Source organism: Antechinus flavipes, chromosome 2, assembly GCF_016432865.1.
Source record: "Antechinus flavipes isolate AdamAnt ecotype Samford, QLD, Australia chromosome 2, AdamAnt_v2, whole genome shotgun sequence".
In the NCBI taxonomy this organism is placed as follows: domain Eukaryota; kingdom Metazoa; phylum Chordata; class Mammalia; order Dasyuromorphia; family Dasyuridae; genus Antechinus; species Antechinus flavipes.
The window spans coordinates 531,160,015-531,179,803 of record NC_067399.1 but is presented as its reverse complement, the minus strand read 5'-3'; the positions used below and the strand labels follow the sequence as shown (position 1 = coordinate 531,179,803).

The 19,789-nt window shown below is 38.6% G+C and overlaps 1 protein-coding gene across 1 annotated transcript in view; it reads right to left on the bottom strand.

The window, feature by feature from the left end:
* Window positions 1–19,789, bottom strand: part of LIPC (lipase C, hepatic type) — a 223,060-nt gene that overhangs the window by 120,160 nt on the left and 83,111 nt on the right. The gene's annotated exons all lie outside the window — the stretch shown is intronic.

Genomic DNA, 19,789 nt, shown 5'->3' with positions numbered 1-19,789 from the left:
CCTATTAACTATGAGTGATCTGTCCTAGATCCTCTTCTCACTCTTGACTGTTTCATTAATGATCTCATTAATTCTTAAGGTTTTTAACTATCATCTCTACATGGAAGACTCTCAGTTCCAGTTGTCCAGTTAAAATCTCTCTGTTGATCTCTAGCTTTGCATCTCTGCTTGTTAGATATCCAGAATTAGATCTTTCACAACCATCTTAAACTCAAAACGGAATTCGCTTATCTTTCCTATCCAGCCTCCAATCTTCCTAACTTCCCAAGAGTCTCTCCAGTCACTTAGGTTTACAAGCCAGGTGTGTCATCCTCAACCACTCTCTCACTGCCCCCACCCCTTCAGCAACTCGATTGTTAAGCCTGTCATTTCTGCCTTGTAGCATGTCTTGTGATATTTGCTTCCCTACTTTCCTCTGACATTGCTGATTCTCTATTATAAGCCATCATCACCTTTCACCTGGACTGTTGCAATAATCTCACGAATGATCTTCTTATCTCAAAACTTTCTTCAGCCTCCACTTGGCTGTCAGATTGAACTTCCTAAAGCACAGATCTGACCATCTGTGAGGGATAATCCCTTATACATAAACTCTAGTGATTCCTCATCACTGCCAGTCCTTTGGCTTTAAAGTCCTTCCTATGATTTCAGTCTTCTTATGCCTTATTACCTTCTGCATAATGGGAGATAGCCTGTTCTACTGGCCTCCTTCTGTCCCTCACATATGACCTTTTATCTCTTGAGTCCAAATATTTTCCCTGGCTATCTCTCATCCCTGGAATTCTCCCCATCTATTTCATGATTAATGTTAAGTTCCACTTTCTGCAAGAAGATTTTCCCAGTTTTTTATTTAATCTCAGCACCTCCCCTCTGAGACTATTCCCAATTTATCCTGTCTATATCTTCTTTGTTTATAATTATTTGGGTCCCTATTAGACAATTAATTCTGTGAGAGTAAGAATTGTTTCCTTTCCCCCTGCCCCCTCACTTTTTTTTTTTGGGGGGGGGTCAGTATTCCCAGTGCTTTACACAATGCCTAGCCCAGAACTGGGGATTGATAAATGCCAGTTAACTAAGTAATTGTTAGTTAGCAGAAGAAGAGGATGAGTCTAGGACATGTAAGTTTTACATAATGGGAGAAAAGAGAAAGATCTACAGTATTTTGAGAAAATAAAGATCAACATGAGAGCCCTGGGAATGGAGTAGGAGTAGGAGGAATATAAAATCCAAATTTTGTTCAAAAACTTCTGGATTGGTTTTCCATTTTGAATTAAAACAGATCCTGGGCCTCATCTTCTGTTAAGTACAAAGTGCAAAGTATTGAGTGTTCTTTAAACTTTACCAAACACTCATAAAAATTCCGTGAGGTAAATAGTCCAAGTATTATTATTCCCATTTCAAAGCAAGTCAAATCAAATGAACTAGTAGTTATTAAATACCAACTCTGTGCTGAACACTGAGGATATGAGAAAAGTAAAACCAGTCCTACTCCCAGAGAACTTATGGTCTACTAAAGGAAATAACCTTCAAACCATAAAGTACACATATATGGATGCACAAATATACAGATATATACAGGATAAATTGGAATAATTAATAGAAGGAAGACAATAGGATTAAAGTGAAATGGGAAAGACTTTTTTTCCTTCCAGAAAATGGGACTTTGGGTGAAATTTGAAGCCAGTGAAGCTAGTAGTAGATGGGAAGGAAATGACATTTAAGGTAGGGCAAGAGACAGTGAAAATGCTGAGAGGTGGGAGATGGAGTATCTTGTTCATGGAATAGCAAGGTAATCAGTGTTAACATTTCACAGAAGACATGAGATTATGTAAAGTGTAACAGAAGACTGGAAAAGTAAAAGAATGTTAGGTTGTGAAGGGCTTTGAAATGCCAAACAGTGAATTTTATATTTGGTACTGGAGATGATCAGCAATCACTGGAGTTTATTGAGAAGAGGGGTGACCTGATCAGACCTTTGTGCTTTAAGAAGATCACTTTGGCAATTGAGTGAAACTGAAACTTATACAATTAATTATAGCTAGCATTTGAACTCCACTTCTTTTCACTATACATCTTGCTTCAGTAAAAGATCAAAGATCACTCCTTCAAGGAAACGGCAAGGGCTCTATTTGCCAGCTTCATATTGTCTCCTCGATAGCAGCTGTCCTTTCTAAGAGTAATTTTGTCCATCAAGGGTCCACTGAATAGAAAAACTGGTATAGAGTCATAATTCAAGAGTAATAAGAGATGTCATCTAAACTAACCCTCTCATTATACAGAGAAGAAACTAGCATTCATGAAAAATCAAGTGACTTGCCCATGATCATATAAGTAGTATTAGGAGTAGATTTGAACCCATCTCCTCTGACTCCAAAGCCAATGATTTTTCCACTGCACCACACTCTGCCCTTTTAAATATCATAAAAGGAATGTGAGTATGAATATTTTTGAAAAGCAGGCTTGCTTTAATCCCTATGTTTGAGATCCCATAGAGATGTGAGTTTAGAATCTAGCAGCAGCTAGATATTATTGGGCATATGTGTAATTCCAGCTACTGGGAAGATGGTGGCTGGATCTCTTGATGTTAGAAGTTCTGAGTTTCAGTGTCCTAAAGCCATGAGGGGTCCACACTATGTCTTGTGAGAACATGAGTGGAGGACAAAGAAGGGTTCCCAAGGAAGAGCCAATAAGCCCAGAAATAGAGTAGCTCAAAGTTCCCCTCTCAATCAGTAGTGAGAGGAGCAGCCATCAATGGTTGCTGTACTTCTAGAGTGAGGGAGGAAGGGAGAGAGGGAGACACACACACACACACACACACACACACACACACACACACACACACAGAAAAGAGAAGAGAAGAGAAGAGGAAAGAGAAAAGAGAAAAAAGGAAAAAAGAGAAAGAGAAAAAATAAGAAAGAAAGAAAAAGAGACATAGAGACAGAGACAGATAGCACATCTTTTCTCACTTCTTTAAGGAAATTGCAGGAGGCATTGTAGTACTCTAAGACAGTGAAAGATGGAGAGGGGGGAGTAAAGGGATGGGGGGAGGGAGAGTGGAGGTTCCCATCAACTACTGAGATAAGAAAAGCCCTGGGGTGAAGAGCAGATGCCAGGGGAAATGAAGGTGGGTTTTTCTTCAGGAAACTAGAGAGTGACAGACATAAATGCTAAAGAGGGATCCAAGACCTAGGGGCAGCTTGCCATGTGGTGAACATCTGCTAATGCTGGGAGCAGTGCCTCCAGCATCAGAGAGGAACAAACCCACTTGGAGCCTGTCAGTGCCAGGTAGGGTTGGGACAAACACAAGAATCAGGCGGGAGGAGACTGAATGGAAATAGCTGCATGAAGGGATCTTGGCAGATACCCTTTTGGGCAGCTGCCACCCCATCCAGAAGAAGCCCCTCCAAATATCTCCAGAGGAAAATGAGGCCTTTCTCCCAAGCCACTTGTACAAAGGTCCAGGAGATAGGGTTAAAGTAAATAAAAGCGGGGGGTTAGTGCAGGGCTAGGGAGGAGACCCGAAGTTAGAACTGAGTCATTGGTTGGCCGAGCCAGGGTCTGAATGACCCTTGGGGGGCCTCTGGTTCTATTACCATTATCACACTGGCACTATCCACTTTTGCTTCTGGGACCCTGAGAAGCTGAGTCAGAGGGTAAGAGACCTGGGGTCTAGGGTGTGGCAGATAAGCCAGAAATCTCAAAATCCATGGAGATACTTCCATTTCATTCAAAGAAGCCCTCAGTAAGCTCATTTTGCATAATGTGCTGTGCTAGAGATATAAAAATAAAAATGAAAGGGATTCTATGTAAGTTCAAGGAACTTATTTTTTCTCAGAGAGATGTGACAACAAATTAATCATAAAATGACAGCCAGCATCCATATACTGCTTTAGGATATACAAGGCACTTTATATATATTATCTCATTTGATCTCCCCAACAACCTTGTGAGGTAGGTGCTATTATTGTCCTCATTTTTCAGATGAAGGAACTAAGGCAGAGAAAGATCTAATGGCTTATCTGGGGTCACACAGGTAGTAAACAATTAAGGCAAGATTTTAAATCAAGTCTACCTAAGTCTGGCAATCTATATATTTCACCCTCTAACCATACACACAGAGAAATGCAAAGTGTTTGGGGTGAAAGATAATAAATGGATTCATTTGTTTTAGTTGTTTTCCACTCCATGACCCTTTTTTGGGGTTTTCTTGGCAAAGATACTGCAATGGTTTACCATTTCCTTCTCCAGATCATTTTACAGATGAGGAAACTGAGGCAAACAGGGTTGAGTGATTTATATCACACAGCTAGTAAAGGTTTAAGACCAGATTTAAATTCACGATGATGAATTTTGCTTAGCACCCTCTCCATTGTACTACCTATATATCCCAGGTAAGGATTCAGAAAGACTTTATATAAGAACTGGTACTTAAACTAATTCTTAAATAGAAAGCAAGACATTATGGGAGACTAAAGTGAGGAGTGAGGATATGGAATGTTATGGAAGGAAAAATACATAAGTCAAGTAGACCAGAATGTGGAATGTGTTAGGGGAAATAATGTGAATAAGTTTAGAGAGGTAGGTTAGAGTCAGAATGTGGAGGAATTTGCATTTTATTTGAGAGAAGAAAAAATCTATCTAATACTTGAGCAACATTGTGACATAATCAGACTGATACTTTAGGAAAATTCTTGATAACTTAAGAGAAGATACCTTGGAGAGGGGAGAAATGCAAGACTGGAAGATCAGTTAGTGGTATCTATGTGAATAGAGAGGAAGGGACAGAAGTGGGAAATCTTTTGCGATCATAATAGATAATACTTTGCACAGGGTTTTAAACTGGAGTATAGAATAGGGGATAGCCCCTACTGAAGGAGAGGCATTAGGAGAATGGGCTTAGGAGGGAAAGACACCAAGTTCTGTTTGGGAGTAACTGCATTTGAGATGTCTATGGAGCTTCAAGATAAAAATGATAGTGATGAGAGACTGTAGCTTCAGAAAGAAATGAGATATGTATAATTGTAATTCATTAAACCTGAAAAAGTTGGTAAGATTGAACTCTTCTGCAGAATATAGCATGTAGAATTATAGGGCTAGAAGAGACCTTGACAGATCTTGCTGCTTTCAGTCATATAGCATTTTCCAGACATATAGAATTATTCTAAAACATGCCCGTAAGAGAGTATTCTGTAAAACCATTCATTTATTCAGTATGCTTTTAATAAATTCTGAGTGCTGGAGATATAAAGCCAAAAATTAAACCAAGTTCCCTGTCTTCAAGGAGCTTGCATCCTATTAGGGTCAAGCAACAGGGCATATGTATGTTAATGCAAAATTTATACAAAATAAAGGCAAAGCAATTTTGTAGGAAATCAGCAACTGGGGAAGATAAGGAAATGCCCCCTATGAGGCAATTTAGTTTTGCATGAAGAAAGAAATTATTAAAAGTGGAGATGAGCAGGAAATAAATTCAAGCCATGGGCGAGGAGCACTATTTGCAAATAGCTTCTATTCAGGTTGAAAGTTAAACTTATTTCCTAATCATATCTCCAGAGAGAGAAGGGTGAGGATGCTAATGAATCAGAGTAGCGATTCTCATTTACTGTAAATCTTCAGGAGCCCCTGCTAGTGGATTATGATTGGTTGATGATGGGTTGGTAGCAACTGAACACTGTGGCTTGGCGAGTAGCTTGGCACCTTTATCTCCCGCTACTAATGGACTGGATTGTTGGTACCAACTTTGGAGTTTCACTGTTTGACAAAGTGATCATGTGGTTAGATCTGGCTCCTTGATGCTCTTAGTTATTTGGGCTAGAAATTGTACCACAAAATTGCTTCTCTAAGACGCAATATACAACTCATTTATCCCTGGAGCAGAATTTATGCCTGACATTTCTTGTTTTCAAGTTTACGTAACAATGAATTCCTTGTTTAATCACTCATGTGATTCCACATCATACTTTTCTTCAATTTGCTCTTTCTTGGCATACAGAGTAGGAACATTGGTGACACCCTTTGAAACCAGAATATTTCTTTAAATCTAGGGAACATTTTTAGAAACAGGGCCAAGATCTCCAGAAAAAAGGCTCTTGTCCAACTCTCAAAGAATTTATAGAACTGAAAAAGTTTGATTTCCTTCATGGAGCTACCCCATCCAACTAGAGAACTCTGCAATAGGATGCTGAAAAAATGATGGCTCCATCAACAATTGGCTGGGATCTTTCAAATCCGTAAGGGGTTGCAAGGCTAGAAAGAGCCATTAAATATGAAACCAGATGTGTTCAAATCCCAGCCTACTTATTATCTATGAGCATGTCTCTTTACCTCTTTAGGTTTCTGTAAAATGAGACTAGTAAACTACTTAATCCTTAAGGTTTTTTCTAACTTGGAAAAACTCTGATCCAATTTAGCCAAAGTGGCTCTGACGCTTTGTGAGCCCATTTGGGATTTTCTTAGCAAAGATTCTGGAGTAGTTTGGCATTTCCTTCTCCAGTTCACTTTACAAATAAGAAAACTGGGCAAATAAGGTTAAGTAGCTTCCCAGGATCACATTGCTAGTAAATATCTGAGACTGGACTTGAATTTAGAAAGATGAATGTTTCTGATTCCAAGTAGGTAGTGTTCTACCTACTATTACCTAGCTGCCTCTGAGTGGATTTAACTAGAGCACCTATTGCCATGGTGTTTTCATAGTTTTTTGAATGACTTGCAGATTTTTGAGACTTGTGACTTCAAACTCTTAGGATGGCCTATAGACTCCTTAGGTACTAAGACTGACTTTGTGACCAAGAATTATGCTTTTACCTCTCAGTCCTCTTGCTGGAATCACAGAAGCTGGCAATTGGAAGGGGATCTCCCTGCCCATCTGCTCCAAAATATATCTGAAAGAAATCTTATTATAACATACCTAACAAGTGGTTACCTAGCATCTGCTTGAAGACCTCTAAGGATGGGAAACCATGACCTCTAGGGCAAGCCATTCTACTTTTGGCTGGTGAACTTTAGGTACAGAATGTTCTGTTACATATATATATAAATGTTAAAAAGTTTTTCTTGACATCAGGCCCAAATTTGCTGTTTTGCAACCTCTTCTCATTGCTCCTGCTTCCTCTAGGGCCCAACAGAATAAGACAAATACCTTCTCCAAACAACAGCCTTTAAAATATTTAAAGGTAGCAATCTCCCCTGAATCTTCTCTTTGAAAATGCCCATTTGAACATGCTCAATTCCTTCAGTTTATCTTCATGATATGGATTCAAGGCCCTTCACAGTCTTGGTTGACCTTGTCAGAACATTTCCATTTTTTCAATCATCTTCTTAAACTGAACCCAGTACTATAGAAGAGGACTGATAAGGATAGAGTATAAGGGGGCCAAACTTTAATTCTCTTAATGCAGCCCAAGGTTAAATTAGTTTTTCTTTTGTTTGACTGCCACAATATACCAACAACTCATTAAACTTTAGTCCACTAATGCCCTTAGATCTTTTTTAGAACAACTCTTATCTAGCCATACTTTCCCCATCTTGAACTCATGAAGATGAGTTTTTGAATCCAAGTGTAACATGACATTTACCTCTATTGCATTACATCACATCAAATTCAGCCCAGTGCTAGCCCATCAAAATATTTTTGGACCTTGGTTCCCTTGTGTTGTTAGCTACCCTTCCCATCTGTAAATTTGATGAACCTGTGGTTTTTGCCTTTCTCCAAGACATTTATAAAAATATTAAATAGTATAGATGCCTGGGGAATTCCACTGGAGACCTCCTGTTTCCTGACATTGAACCATTAATAACTAACTACTCTTTGAGTCCAGTCATCCCACCAATTCTGAATCTCTCAAACTACAATCACATTCTCCACAAGAATAATATGAGATACTTTAGCTTTGCTAAAATCTAGACTCCTTATTGGGTTAGGAAATAAACTGACAGGACAACAGAGACACCCATGTTCAAATATAAGTATACAAAAAGATTCCAAAGCCAAATATTTGGATTTGCTGATTATTTGCCTTGAGGTAAACTATCCTCATTTCTGTTCTTTTCTATTTGAATAATTTTTAAAAAATTGACTTCTAATGTAAAACAGACCCAAGAACCATAAAGAGAAAATATTGAAATATGTCAGGACTGTAAATATAGATTATAAATTTCTTGAGGGCAGACACAGTTTTTCTTTATCTTTGTAGCTCCATCAGTGCCTGACATAGAAAACAAAATATAATAGGTGCTTAATGTGTGTTGAATTCAAGACATTTATTAAGTTGCCAACTTGATTCAGAGACTTTTGATAGGTGACAAAGGGAGATTCAATAGATAAGATTTGATCCCTTCCTTTATAGATCTCATCATGTACGAGGCATCTCAAATTCATTATATCCCAACTAAAGTTCATTATTTATTTTATTAAACCCATCCTTCTTCCAAATTTCCTTATCTCTATTGAGGATACCACCATCCTTCCAGTCATCTAGGTTATTCACTAAATTTTATTTCCCTCATAACCCACATCAATTCAGTTCCCAAGTCTTGTTAATTCTAGTTTCATAGCATCTCTCACACCTGTCCCTATTTCTGTTTATTATAACCATAATAGTTTAGGTCCTCATCATTTCTCACCTGTGCAATTAGATTCCTAATTGGTTTCCTAGCCTTTCACCTCCATTCTCCACAAGGCTGCCAAAATGACTTTCCTAAAGCACAAGTCTGACTGTGTCATATTTCCCACTGTTCAGAAAACTCTCCTGGCCATTGCCTCTTGGATCAAAGGTACTCACTTCACTTTGTCATCTAAAGCTCTTCCCAGAGTTCTCTAACCCAACTTTCTGGGCTTATCAGATGGTTTCATTTCACAAAAAAAAATTTCATTTATCTTAACAACTACCCCAAGACACAAGTCTGCATAAAACTTCAATGATTGAGTTATTGATATGAACAAGACTCTTCAACTCTCTGCTTTCCATATTTTCTCTGACTGTTCCATATGCCTGGAATGCTCTCCCTCTTCATTTCTATCTACTGGCTTCCCTGGCTTCCTTTAAGTCTCAACTAAAATCTTGTCTTCTGTAGAAAGACTTTTCCAACTCTGATGAATTCTAGTGACTTCTTTTGTTTAATTATTTCCTTTTAATCTTGTATATAAGTTGTGTATGTTATACACACATATATGTATACACACAGTATGCATGTGTCTACATGTATGTATGCATGTGTATATACACACCTGTGTATATATATGTACATATATACATAATGCATATATGTATGTATCCTTATTGTCTTCCCAATTAGACTGGGAGTTTCTTGAGGGCAGGGACTCTTTTACCTCTTTTTATATCTCCAGCACTTAGTACAGTGCCTGACCCATAGTATGTTTCTAATAAATGTTTAAGAACTGTCAAAATATTTCCTTCTGAATGACTGACTAGGCAACTGAGGATGTGATGGGAGTCACTATGGGACACATAAGTAGCCTGCTTGCCCCTCTGCGACAATTGGAGGAAAGACCACTGTGCTTTTTCTCAAACATCATCCTTTTTGACTTTCTGCAGCTTTTTATGCTGTTAAACCCCTTCTTCTGTAATATCCTCTTTTTTTGAGTTTCTCTGACTCTTATCTCCTAGCATTTTCACTCATTGTCTCTTTTATTCTCTCTTCTCTTCATCTCTACCTTTCCCAACTTGCTTACTCCCAGCTAAAATCCAGTCTTCTACCAGAAGCATTTCCCTATTAACTATTGTACTTTCCCTTTGCTATTATTTTCAATTTATTCGGCATATGCCTGTTTTCTACATAGTCATTTGCATGTTGTCTTTTCCTTTAGGCTGTGATTTCTTGGAGAGCAGGGCTTATGGTTTTTATTTTCATTTCTTGTATCTCCAGTGCTTAGCACAGTTACTAACACATAGTATGCTCTTTATTAATAAAGTTTGACACTACTAGGAAAGTTGGCTTATAGGAAGGGGGGAAGAATGGTATGCAGGAGCTGGGGTGAGGGGAAGATGTACACTGGTGCCTTCTTTTTAACTATCCTAATGAACAAAGTCAGAAGAAACTTGATTGTTTCTGTCTTTTAATAGTGCAGTACTTGGCAATGTCCGAGAAATTTCAAGGCTCTGGGGGAAAAATCTCTTTATAGCTTACCCTGGTTACAGCTTTGCACCCTATAGGTGACCATGAAATGCTTTTTAGATAGTGAGCAAGTGAGGTTAGTTATTCTTAGGAGATATACACTTGAGAACTAGGACAAATATATTACTCACAGTCCCACAGTGTAGAAAGCAAAGAACCATTTTTAAAAAGCTTAATTTCATATTCTAATCAGGATTATTGTCTCTCTCCTTCTCCCTCCCTTTGTTTCTGTTTTCCCCATTCCTACACATGAGAATCATGAGACCACATCATTGACACTAGACTGATGTTAGGCCTTAAGAATACAACGTGACTGCCAAACTCTCATTAAGTCTAGATAATGGAACTATTTGGGTCTTCGTATCCTGGAGTGTATAGAAGTATTTATAGACCCGCTACTCTCTGTATGTTGCTTTCTGGTAATAATTACATTGATGCTGTGACATTACAATCAATGTAGGCATTTTTTCTCTCTTCTGATTAACTTGAGATTTCTATGAAAGTCAAATTTTATTTTTAACAATGAAAGAACTTGCATATGAATAGCTTAGAGGAAATGGGGCAAATTATGAAGGCAACAGGGAAATTGGATATAGTGTCAGACCTGGAGTCAGGAGCACTCATCTTCCTGAGTTCAAATCCAGCCTCAGACACTTTACTAGCTGGGTAATCCTGGGCAAGTCACATCCCTGTCTGCCTCGGTTTTCTCATCTGTAAAATGAACTGGAGAAGGAAATGGCAACTCGATCCAATATCTTTGCCAAAAAACCCTCAGGTAGGATCACAAAGAGTAGGACATCATTAAAAACGATTGGATAATGACAACAAAAATGAGAGTTACACAGATTGATATAGAGGAAGTCCAAGTAACTTCCTAAGTGTTAGGTTTATATTCTTGGCTTCTCCCTTGCAGGGTTTTGCTGGGCACAGCTCCCCTTAGTCTGTTATTCTCCTCTGAATATAAGGAGGAGAGAGCCCTGGCCTCTGAGGTATGTCTGGGTAAAATCAGAACTTTAAGATGTCTCTCCCTTGTAGCTTTGGTTTAAATAATGGGGCATTAGAGACTCAGAAGCCATTCATTCATTGCCTTGAGGATCCAAAGCTGGTTACAAGGTATAAAAAAGAAAAATTCCAAGTGGCTTCCTGTCATCATTTCTGCCCTGGAGTTGCTGACGAGGGAGTATTTATTTTCCTTTGCACTGAGAGGTTACAAACCAAATACGAGGCTGGAATGACTGTGTCATAAAATGAGCCCTCGCCAGACTGGAGTCAAGAAGTAGTAGATTGAGGGATTCTAGAGGGAAATCTGCATTTCTGAGTTGGTTACCAAGTTGTTTTGTATTAAATGACAGAGTATCTGGCTTTGGTTTAAGATGAAATTTCAAATCAAGTTGACAAACATCTATTAAATTCTCATTATGGGCCAGGCATTGTGCTAAAGTCTGGGGTACAAAGGAAGCTAAGAAAGAAAGAAAAAAAAAGCCCTGATCTCAAGGAGTTCATAGTCTAACGTGTGAGATGACCTGCAAAAAATTAGACACAAGATGCGAATCAAGGAAAAGGCATTTATTAAGGACCTGCTACACATCAGACACTGCTTTGAGCTCTGAAGAAACAAATTCTTGCAAGTAAGATAGTCTCTATGCTCAAAGGGCTTGTATTTTAATAGGGAAGATAAGTTTATATAGTTGCAGCCCCTCTCTCACTGTCTTCCCTCCCCTGCTTGTATGGAGGGGCAGAGCTTTGGCCCTGAGGGGTCACCTAAAACAGAAAGTGATGAGATGGGAGAGCAGATGAGGTTTGTGGGGTCTCCAGTTCAGAGAGATGGCAGTGTAACCCACTTCTGTTTCCAGGGATTCACTGCTGAGTCTGCTCACCCTTGTTTTTTTACTCTGTTTTATAAGCAATAAACTAGCTGCTTAAGAAGCAGAGGTCCCTTAACAGTGATGGGTATCAAAGCTGAAAAGCTTCAAATGCTAGAGCCAAACCACGGCCCGGGGTTTCTCAGTCCTACTCTAAAGACTGGCTCAATGAGTTTCATGTGCCAAACATCAATTGTCTATACTTCTTTTCTCTGTCCATAGGAGGAGCAGCCATGGGGGTTAGGCTAAATGAACTGGGTTTAGTATGGTCTATGTACTACCTAAAAACCTCCTGTATTAGGAACAGTGGGAACAGCTGAATTTAAAGAAAAACAATTTTTTTATTGCGTATTGCTTATTCAATCTGCGCTATACATGTAGATCAGGAGATTTAGTTTGTTCCTGTGGCTTCATTAAGCTGAAATCACATGATGGATGAGGTAAAATGTGGTTATTCATGGGAGGAAGTGTTGAAGGATGAAGGCTCAGAGGTGATTCTTATTGGGTAAATCTGAGTGGCTATCTGCGTCTCACGGGGATGCCAGAGAGGAGGGAGCTGGGGGATGGAAGGTCATGAACTTTGAGTGCCACAGGAAAAGCTGGTATTTCTTGGCACTCTTGCCCACGGGAAAAAGCCATAACTGCCCGAGTGAGGGTGGGTCTGGCCTAGTTCCCCTCTTGTTATGTACGGGACCAGGAGAGTGGCTATTGATGCCATCTGGTGGTAACACGGCACTTTGCATCGCAGCTTAAGCTGTTCATTGCAAATTTTGATATTCCCTTCAGCCTCTAACTTGACCTTCTTTCCTCCTTTTCTCTCCATTTGTTTGCCTTCTTCCCAGATGTTGCTACTAACTCTCTGTTCCCCCCATTGGTATTGTCTACTTAGTAGATCTCTGTTTAAAGTAAATTAATTAAATTTAAACAGAATTAAATTCTGTTTCACATTCCTAGGGCTTATTTTTGACTCCAGCTTTTTCCTCTTTCCTCTTTTTCTTCCAGGATCTACTTTGAGACCCTGAATGAGTCCTGACTCTGACACTCAGTAGGTATATCAATTCACAACCTTCCTGAACCTCAGGTTCCTCATCTGCAAGATGAAGAAAGGAGCAGATGGCTGCTGCTGCTGCTGCTTCTCTGGAAGCAACTGGGGTTGAGCCACTTGCCCAGTCTCACACAACTAGGCTGGATTTGAGCTCAGGTTCTTTCGATTACAGAGCTTGTGCTCTTGCTCTCTCCACTCCTTCACCTAGCTGCCCTAGAACAGTCTTCCAAAGTGGCTTCCAGCTCTAGATCTGTGATTCTATAATCCTATGATGAGGAAATTTCACCTCACATATCATATCTTACATGCTTCATTATTGTAGAATCTAGAACGTCATGGTCCAATGGAAAGAGATCTTCCTTTGATCAGTTGTGTGAACTTGGGAAAATTATTTTATATTTCCAAGCCTTCATTTCCTCATCTATCAAGTGAGGATAATAATTGTAGAATTATCTATTTCATAGAGAGCAAATATCAAATTAAATAATGGAAATAAAGTATTTTGTAAATGAGTGTTATACAAGTGAGCTCTGCAGATTATAGTAGTTTACATTTGTTCAAAAGAGTTTGATCCAATTATTCACACAGGAAAGATCAAGTAGAGGAAGAATATTTATTAGCCAGGCAATAATATGCAGTTGAATGAACACTGAGCTGGTGCATCAATACATATATCTTAGATTGATTCTGCAGATGGACAATGATCTGGCTTCAGAATTGAGTAAGACAAAGGGGAATAGGTTGCTCAGCCTCTTTCTCTTTCTTTTTCTCTCTCCTTTTCTCTCTCTTTCTCCTCTCCTTCTCTCTCTTTCTCCTCTCCTTCTCTTCTCTCTCTCTCTCTCTCTCTCTCTCGCTCTCTCTCTCTCTCTTTCTCTCTCTCTCTTTTTCTCTCTCTTCCTTTTAAAATTACATAGCTTCTTTTTGAATCAAAGGCTTATCCTTTTAAACATCAACACTCCTCTGGTGATGTATTCTCCAACTCAAAGTCTGAAGAATTTAAATTGTGGCTCCACGTAGGCTGTAATACATTAGCAGTGAAGCACTGTGCAGGAAAAGCAGTCTAAAGGTTATCATCAGAGAGATGTATGACCAGGAAAGAAGATGGGCCAGTTATATATCAAGAATGAGATATAAACAATGGACGCTTGTGTGCTCCATTGGCACTCACATAATGTGAAGATCTCTAGAGAAAGAGTCACAGCCCATTGGGTGGACTCCCAGGGAGGATTTATGGCCTGGACAGGAGACAAAGGGAATAAGAAGGCAATGATGGGTTGGGATTTGTATGGTTGGAGGGAATTTTGACATGGATGGGATCTATGGAAATGTTGAAATATATTGCTATTAATAAATTAATACAGATTTGCAGAAGAAAAGTTTTAGGCTATAACCTCACTTAAGTTTCCTCAGTTTTTTTTTTTTTTTAAACTTAGCAGATTGAAAGATGATTCATTTAATGGCAATGAGCATCCGCTGTCTTAAGAGAATACAAGAGACTCTTGGCCTTTGCGGGGGAAGCATTCAAAAGGTCCTGTGAGTAGGGAAATGTCATGAATACTATATTGCACTGATAAAGAGGGAGAGGGAAGAGGCAAGAGTTACATGTACATATATTTTTTTTCCTTTTCTCTTTTTAATCTCCCTGTTCTCACCACCATTTGTAGGGAGGAGAATCACAGATATAAAGCTGAGAGGGACTTTAGAAGCCTATTGTCCAGTTCTTTCACCTTACAGAGGAGGAAACCGAGGCTTAAATGATTTGTCCAATGCCACTTATGTGTAATAATAATGATAATGATGATGATGATGACAGGTAGCATTTATGTAGTACTTTAAAGTTTGTAAAGCTTTTTTACATATGTTAAGTTAACATCATTTGTGTCCACAGCCTAGAATTGTGGAGAGGACCAAGAATGGAATACTGAGACCAGTTTGATTGGGATGTTATAAGGATAATAGAAATATCTGGAAAGATAGCCAGCTACTCAGGCAGATTTTGATCTAATTAAATCACAAATTAGCTTTGGACCTAAGAGCCTTCTCCTAAATTTAAATGCCAGATGAATTTGCCATCTTTTAGGGAAGGAAAATTTAAAAAAATTTTTACAAGGCACTAAGTATCTCTGCAGCATTGGTTTTCAATCCTCAGGCCAACGGACTCAAAGGTTTTCAAAAATTTCCTCAAAAAGCTCCAAGAAGGAATTGAGAACAACTGACTGAGGCCCTTTCTGAGAAGGAGGAAGTGGTTTTCTGTCTGTTTTTCTCTTCCTGTCCCTCATTAGTCCTGAAATATCCTCGAGCTTCTTGGCCTCTAGTCAGGTCTGCCCTTTTCATACTTCTTATAACTCTATGGCAAAGCTTTCATTTCCTCTGTGTGTCTGCTGGTTCTTGCAGACCTGTCAGATTCACATGAAAGTGTTAGAGGTTGTCAAAATCATGAAGGAGAGGAAGAATTTTTAGTAACTATAGGCCTTCTGTGAAGCCCATGGTGCTGGGTACTGGGGAAGATACAAAGATAATTTAAAATAATAATAACAATAATTAAGACATGGTCTCTGCTCTCCTGGAGCTTATAGCCTAGTAGCAAAGATGTCTCTCTCTCTCACACACATACAGACAGGCAACAGCTTACATTTGTTCATATGTGTCTAGGGCCTTAGTAGTTGATATTTGAGAATTGTGTTTCAAAGTTTCTGAGGACAGAGTGATGAAATTTTGAAGCAAAATTCTCAAATATCAACTACTAAGGCCCTAGACACTTACTAGCTGAGTGACTCTGGGCAAGTTATTTAACAAAGAAACCTCAACAGAGGCTGGACCCCCACATGTGGGGTGTACCACTGTGGGGATTCCTTTCTTGTGTTGATTATACTAGAGTGTTGATGAAGTTTCTTCCAGCTCTTAGACTCTGTGATTCTGTGACATCTTCTACAGAGGAAGAGTGATGAAGAACATTTGGCAAACAGCATCTCATTGGATTCTAGGTAGGAGACTGTCACTGCATGGGGATAATTAATTGGATCCCTCATTCTATCTAAGGTGATCACCCACAGACTTCTTGGATGTGTCAGGAGACACTTCGGTTATTTATTGGTCAAGTTCAAAGGTATAGCTGTGAAACTAATATCTTAATGATGTTGGAGGAATGAGGAAGGTGAGGGTGGGGGAAGGAAAATAAATAGCCCAAACAAAAGTGACTTCTTATTACTGAAGAAGTAGTTTTGAGGTATGAAACTTTGTGACTTAAAGAAAGAACACTTAAGAAAATTAAATACCTGTCTGCAAGGAGTTTTACAAGAGTGTGTAAATGATTGAGAACATAATCGTTGGCTGCCATAGGACCTGAATAATTAGCTGTATTTTGTAAATTGTCTGGGACTCAATTTTCTCATTTATAGAATGGGGATACTATTGCTTACCCTGTCCAATTCAAAGAGTTGTTTTGAGAATCTCTTGAGCTGATGTATTGAAAATCTATAAAGCCTTCAGAATATGAGATTTGGTTCGGTTTCTTAATTAATCTGGGCTTTGCAAAAGGAGGGGATTGGGTGAAACTTCTAAGGTCCTTTGCATTCCATGACCATAATCTTATTATGAAGACATCATCTTCATCATCATTGTTATTGCTACCTTTAAGATCTGTGGAGTAGCATATCAATCTTGAGCTTTCCCCTCCCCCTCTCAGGTAATTTATATTGTCATATAATTGTCCATTTGTGAGATTGTGGCTCTCTGGACTAGTAATAATTGTTGTTAACATTTATATAGTGAAGAATGAAATAAACAGTTATATGATACCTACTATATGCTAAGTACAGTGATAAACACTTTACAAATATTATTACATTTGATCCTCACAGTAATTGTACAAGGTAAGTGCTGTTATTATTCCTGTTTTACAGTTGAGGAAACTGAGACAGAGACTAAATGATTGCCATGGTTACCTAGCTAATGTCTGAGGTCAATAAATAAACATATTAAGTGTCTCTAGGTACTAAATGCATGGGCAAGTAAGGGGCACATTAGATAGATTGCCATGATAGCGTCAAGAAGACTTATTATCTTCCTGAGGCACAATCTGATCCTAAGCAAGTCACTTAACCCTGCCTGCCTCAGTTTTCTCATCTGTAAAATGAGTTGGAGAAGAAAATGGCAAAGCACTTCAGTATTTTTGCCAAGAAAACTCCAAATGGGGTCACAAAGATCAGACATGACTGAAAAAACAATCGAATAACAAAGTATTAAACACGGTGCCAGGTGCTGGAATTATAGAGAAAGATAAGAGTCTCTTTCTTCTTCAACAAGCTCACAATCTAGTGGGGGAAATAAACAAACAGATTATATAAAGGAAAAATAGGAAAGAACTAACAGCAGGAAGACACTAGAGTTAAGAGGTACTGGCAAAGGCTTCATTAGGTAGGATTCAAACTTGGATCTTTCTGTCTGCAAAACCAGAGCTCTCTCAATTAGTTGCTTCTGACTACGAGGGCGGCAGTAACAGGCAAAGCTGGGATGACCATGAGAGCAGATGATTTTTAACATTCTTTTTCAAAGTGTGCCCTGGGCTGACATCCAAACTAACCAAGACAAATCCTGCAATCTCAAAAGGAGGTACTAAATCTTCTCCAACACCCTACAGAGGAATGTGGCTTGTTCATTTTAGAAACAAAATACACATTCGTTGAGTTTTTCTTTTTTTCTTTTTTGAGCTTGAATTTCCTTTTCTCTTCCCAGCTGTGACCAGTCACAGGTCCAATCACAATATTGATTTCCATGAAATCTTCCATTATTCTGACCTGGAGGAGCAGTTCACCCCTTCTTAGGTAGCCTGATAGTCTCATCCTCTGGCTTGTATTGGGGCTGCACTCAGGGTCACACACACTTGTCAAATGGCTTTAGCCCAGCTCCAGGGATCCATCAGTTGCAGCCAACCCCAAGAGCAGGAATACATCACTGTATAAGACCATCTTTTTTTTTTTTTCTTCACTTAATATTTTATTTTTTCCAATTATATGTAAAAATTGTTTTCAACATTCATGAGTTCCAATTTTTTTCCTCCTTTCTCTTTTATTTCCTCCACTCCAAGACAGCAGTCAATCTGATATAGGTTATATATGTACAATCATTTAAAACATATTTTCATATTATTCATGTTGTGAAAGAAAAATCAGAAAAAAAGGAAAAACCATGAGGGAGGGGGAGATGAAAATAGTATGCTTTAATCTATTTTTAGTCTCCTTAGTTCTTTCTCTGGATATATGGATGGCATTTTCCATCATGAGTCTTTTGAAATTGTCTTGAATCACCATATGGCTGAGAAAAGTTAAGTCTACTATAGCCAATCATCATACAATCTTGTTACTGTGTAATGTTCTCCTGGTTCTGTTCCCTTCACTCAGCATCAGGTCATGTAAAGCTTTCCAGGCTTTTCTGAAATCAGCCTGCTCATCATTTTTTATAGAACAATAATATTCCCTTATATTTATATATCACAACTTATTCAGCCTATCCACTCAATTTCCAATTTCTTGCTGCCAGAAAAAGGGCTGCTACAAACATTTTTGCACAAGTGGGTCCTTTTCTACTCTTTTATGATCTCTTTAGGATGCAGACCCAGTAATGGTACTGCTGAATCAAAAAGTATTCACAGTTTTATAGCCTTTTGGGCATAGTTCCAAATTAAGGCCAGCAAGTATTTCTAAGGAGTTTTTAAGTCAGTGATCCTCAAATGGATTGTAGCCTTTTAGCATATATCACAAAATTTGGATGTTATGTTATTGAAGATAAGAGAACATTTAAAATAATTTTGTCTTAATATAATTTTTACTTATTCAGTTTATGGAGTATGGTCAAGTATAGGGATAGGAACTAGATCTTTCATTTCTTTAGTAGGAGAGATTGCCAGGTGAAGAAATCTTCCCTACCAAAGCAGGTGAATCCCTTTTCTAAAACTTAGGGAGTTATCTACAATACTGAGAGACTGAGAGATTTGATCAGGATCATATATAGCTAGGAAGTGTCAGATACAATGCTTGAACATAAATTTTCCTGGCTTAGAGATTGACTATCCATTGGACACACTGCCGAGGGTAGGTACATACTAAACTCAAAAGACATCACACTTTGAACTTTGCGTCCCGCTCCCCCCCCCAAAAAAAAACCCTCAACATAACAGCTGTTTTTATTAAAAGGACTTTGTGTTTCTTCAATTCTTCTGTAGTCTTGCCAGATCCAACATTCAACATGCCATGATTTCTTCATGGCAAAGAATACCATGGCATGAATAAAAAGCTATTGAGAAGCATCGTCCTAAACCTTTTCCTATTTTTCTTATGGAACTCCTATCCAGGGAGAAAGAATGCTGTAATAGGCAATGTCTGACTCACCTGGTAATTTAGGTTTAAAATTGAAATGAAATGAGACATTCACAGTCCAACAGTTACCAAAAGGAAGTTTATTTAGCCATTAGCAGGGGAAGGATGTTCAGAACAGGGAAGGGATGTTCATCCAGGATAAAACAGATTCAGAGAGCAGTTTCTCAGTATTGTTCATGCTGCTGGTCTATATATAGTCTAAAGTCTCCATTATATCCTGGATGTTTTGCACCCAGGTGACCAGGAAGCTTCATCAGTAACCTGAGCCAGTGTAAACTCAAAGACAATTTCAGTAGTTGGATGGAATGGGGAAAGGTTAGTAGAGTATCGCTGTCATTGGAAGGAAGAAGAACAAGTTAGGCACTCTCTGGTCT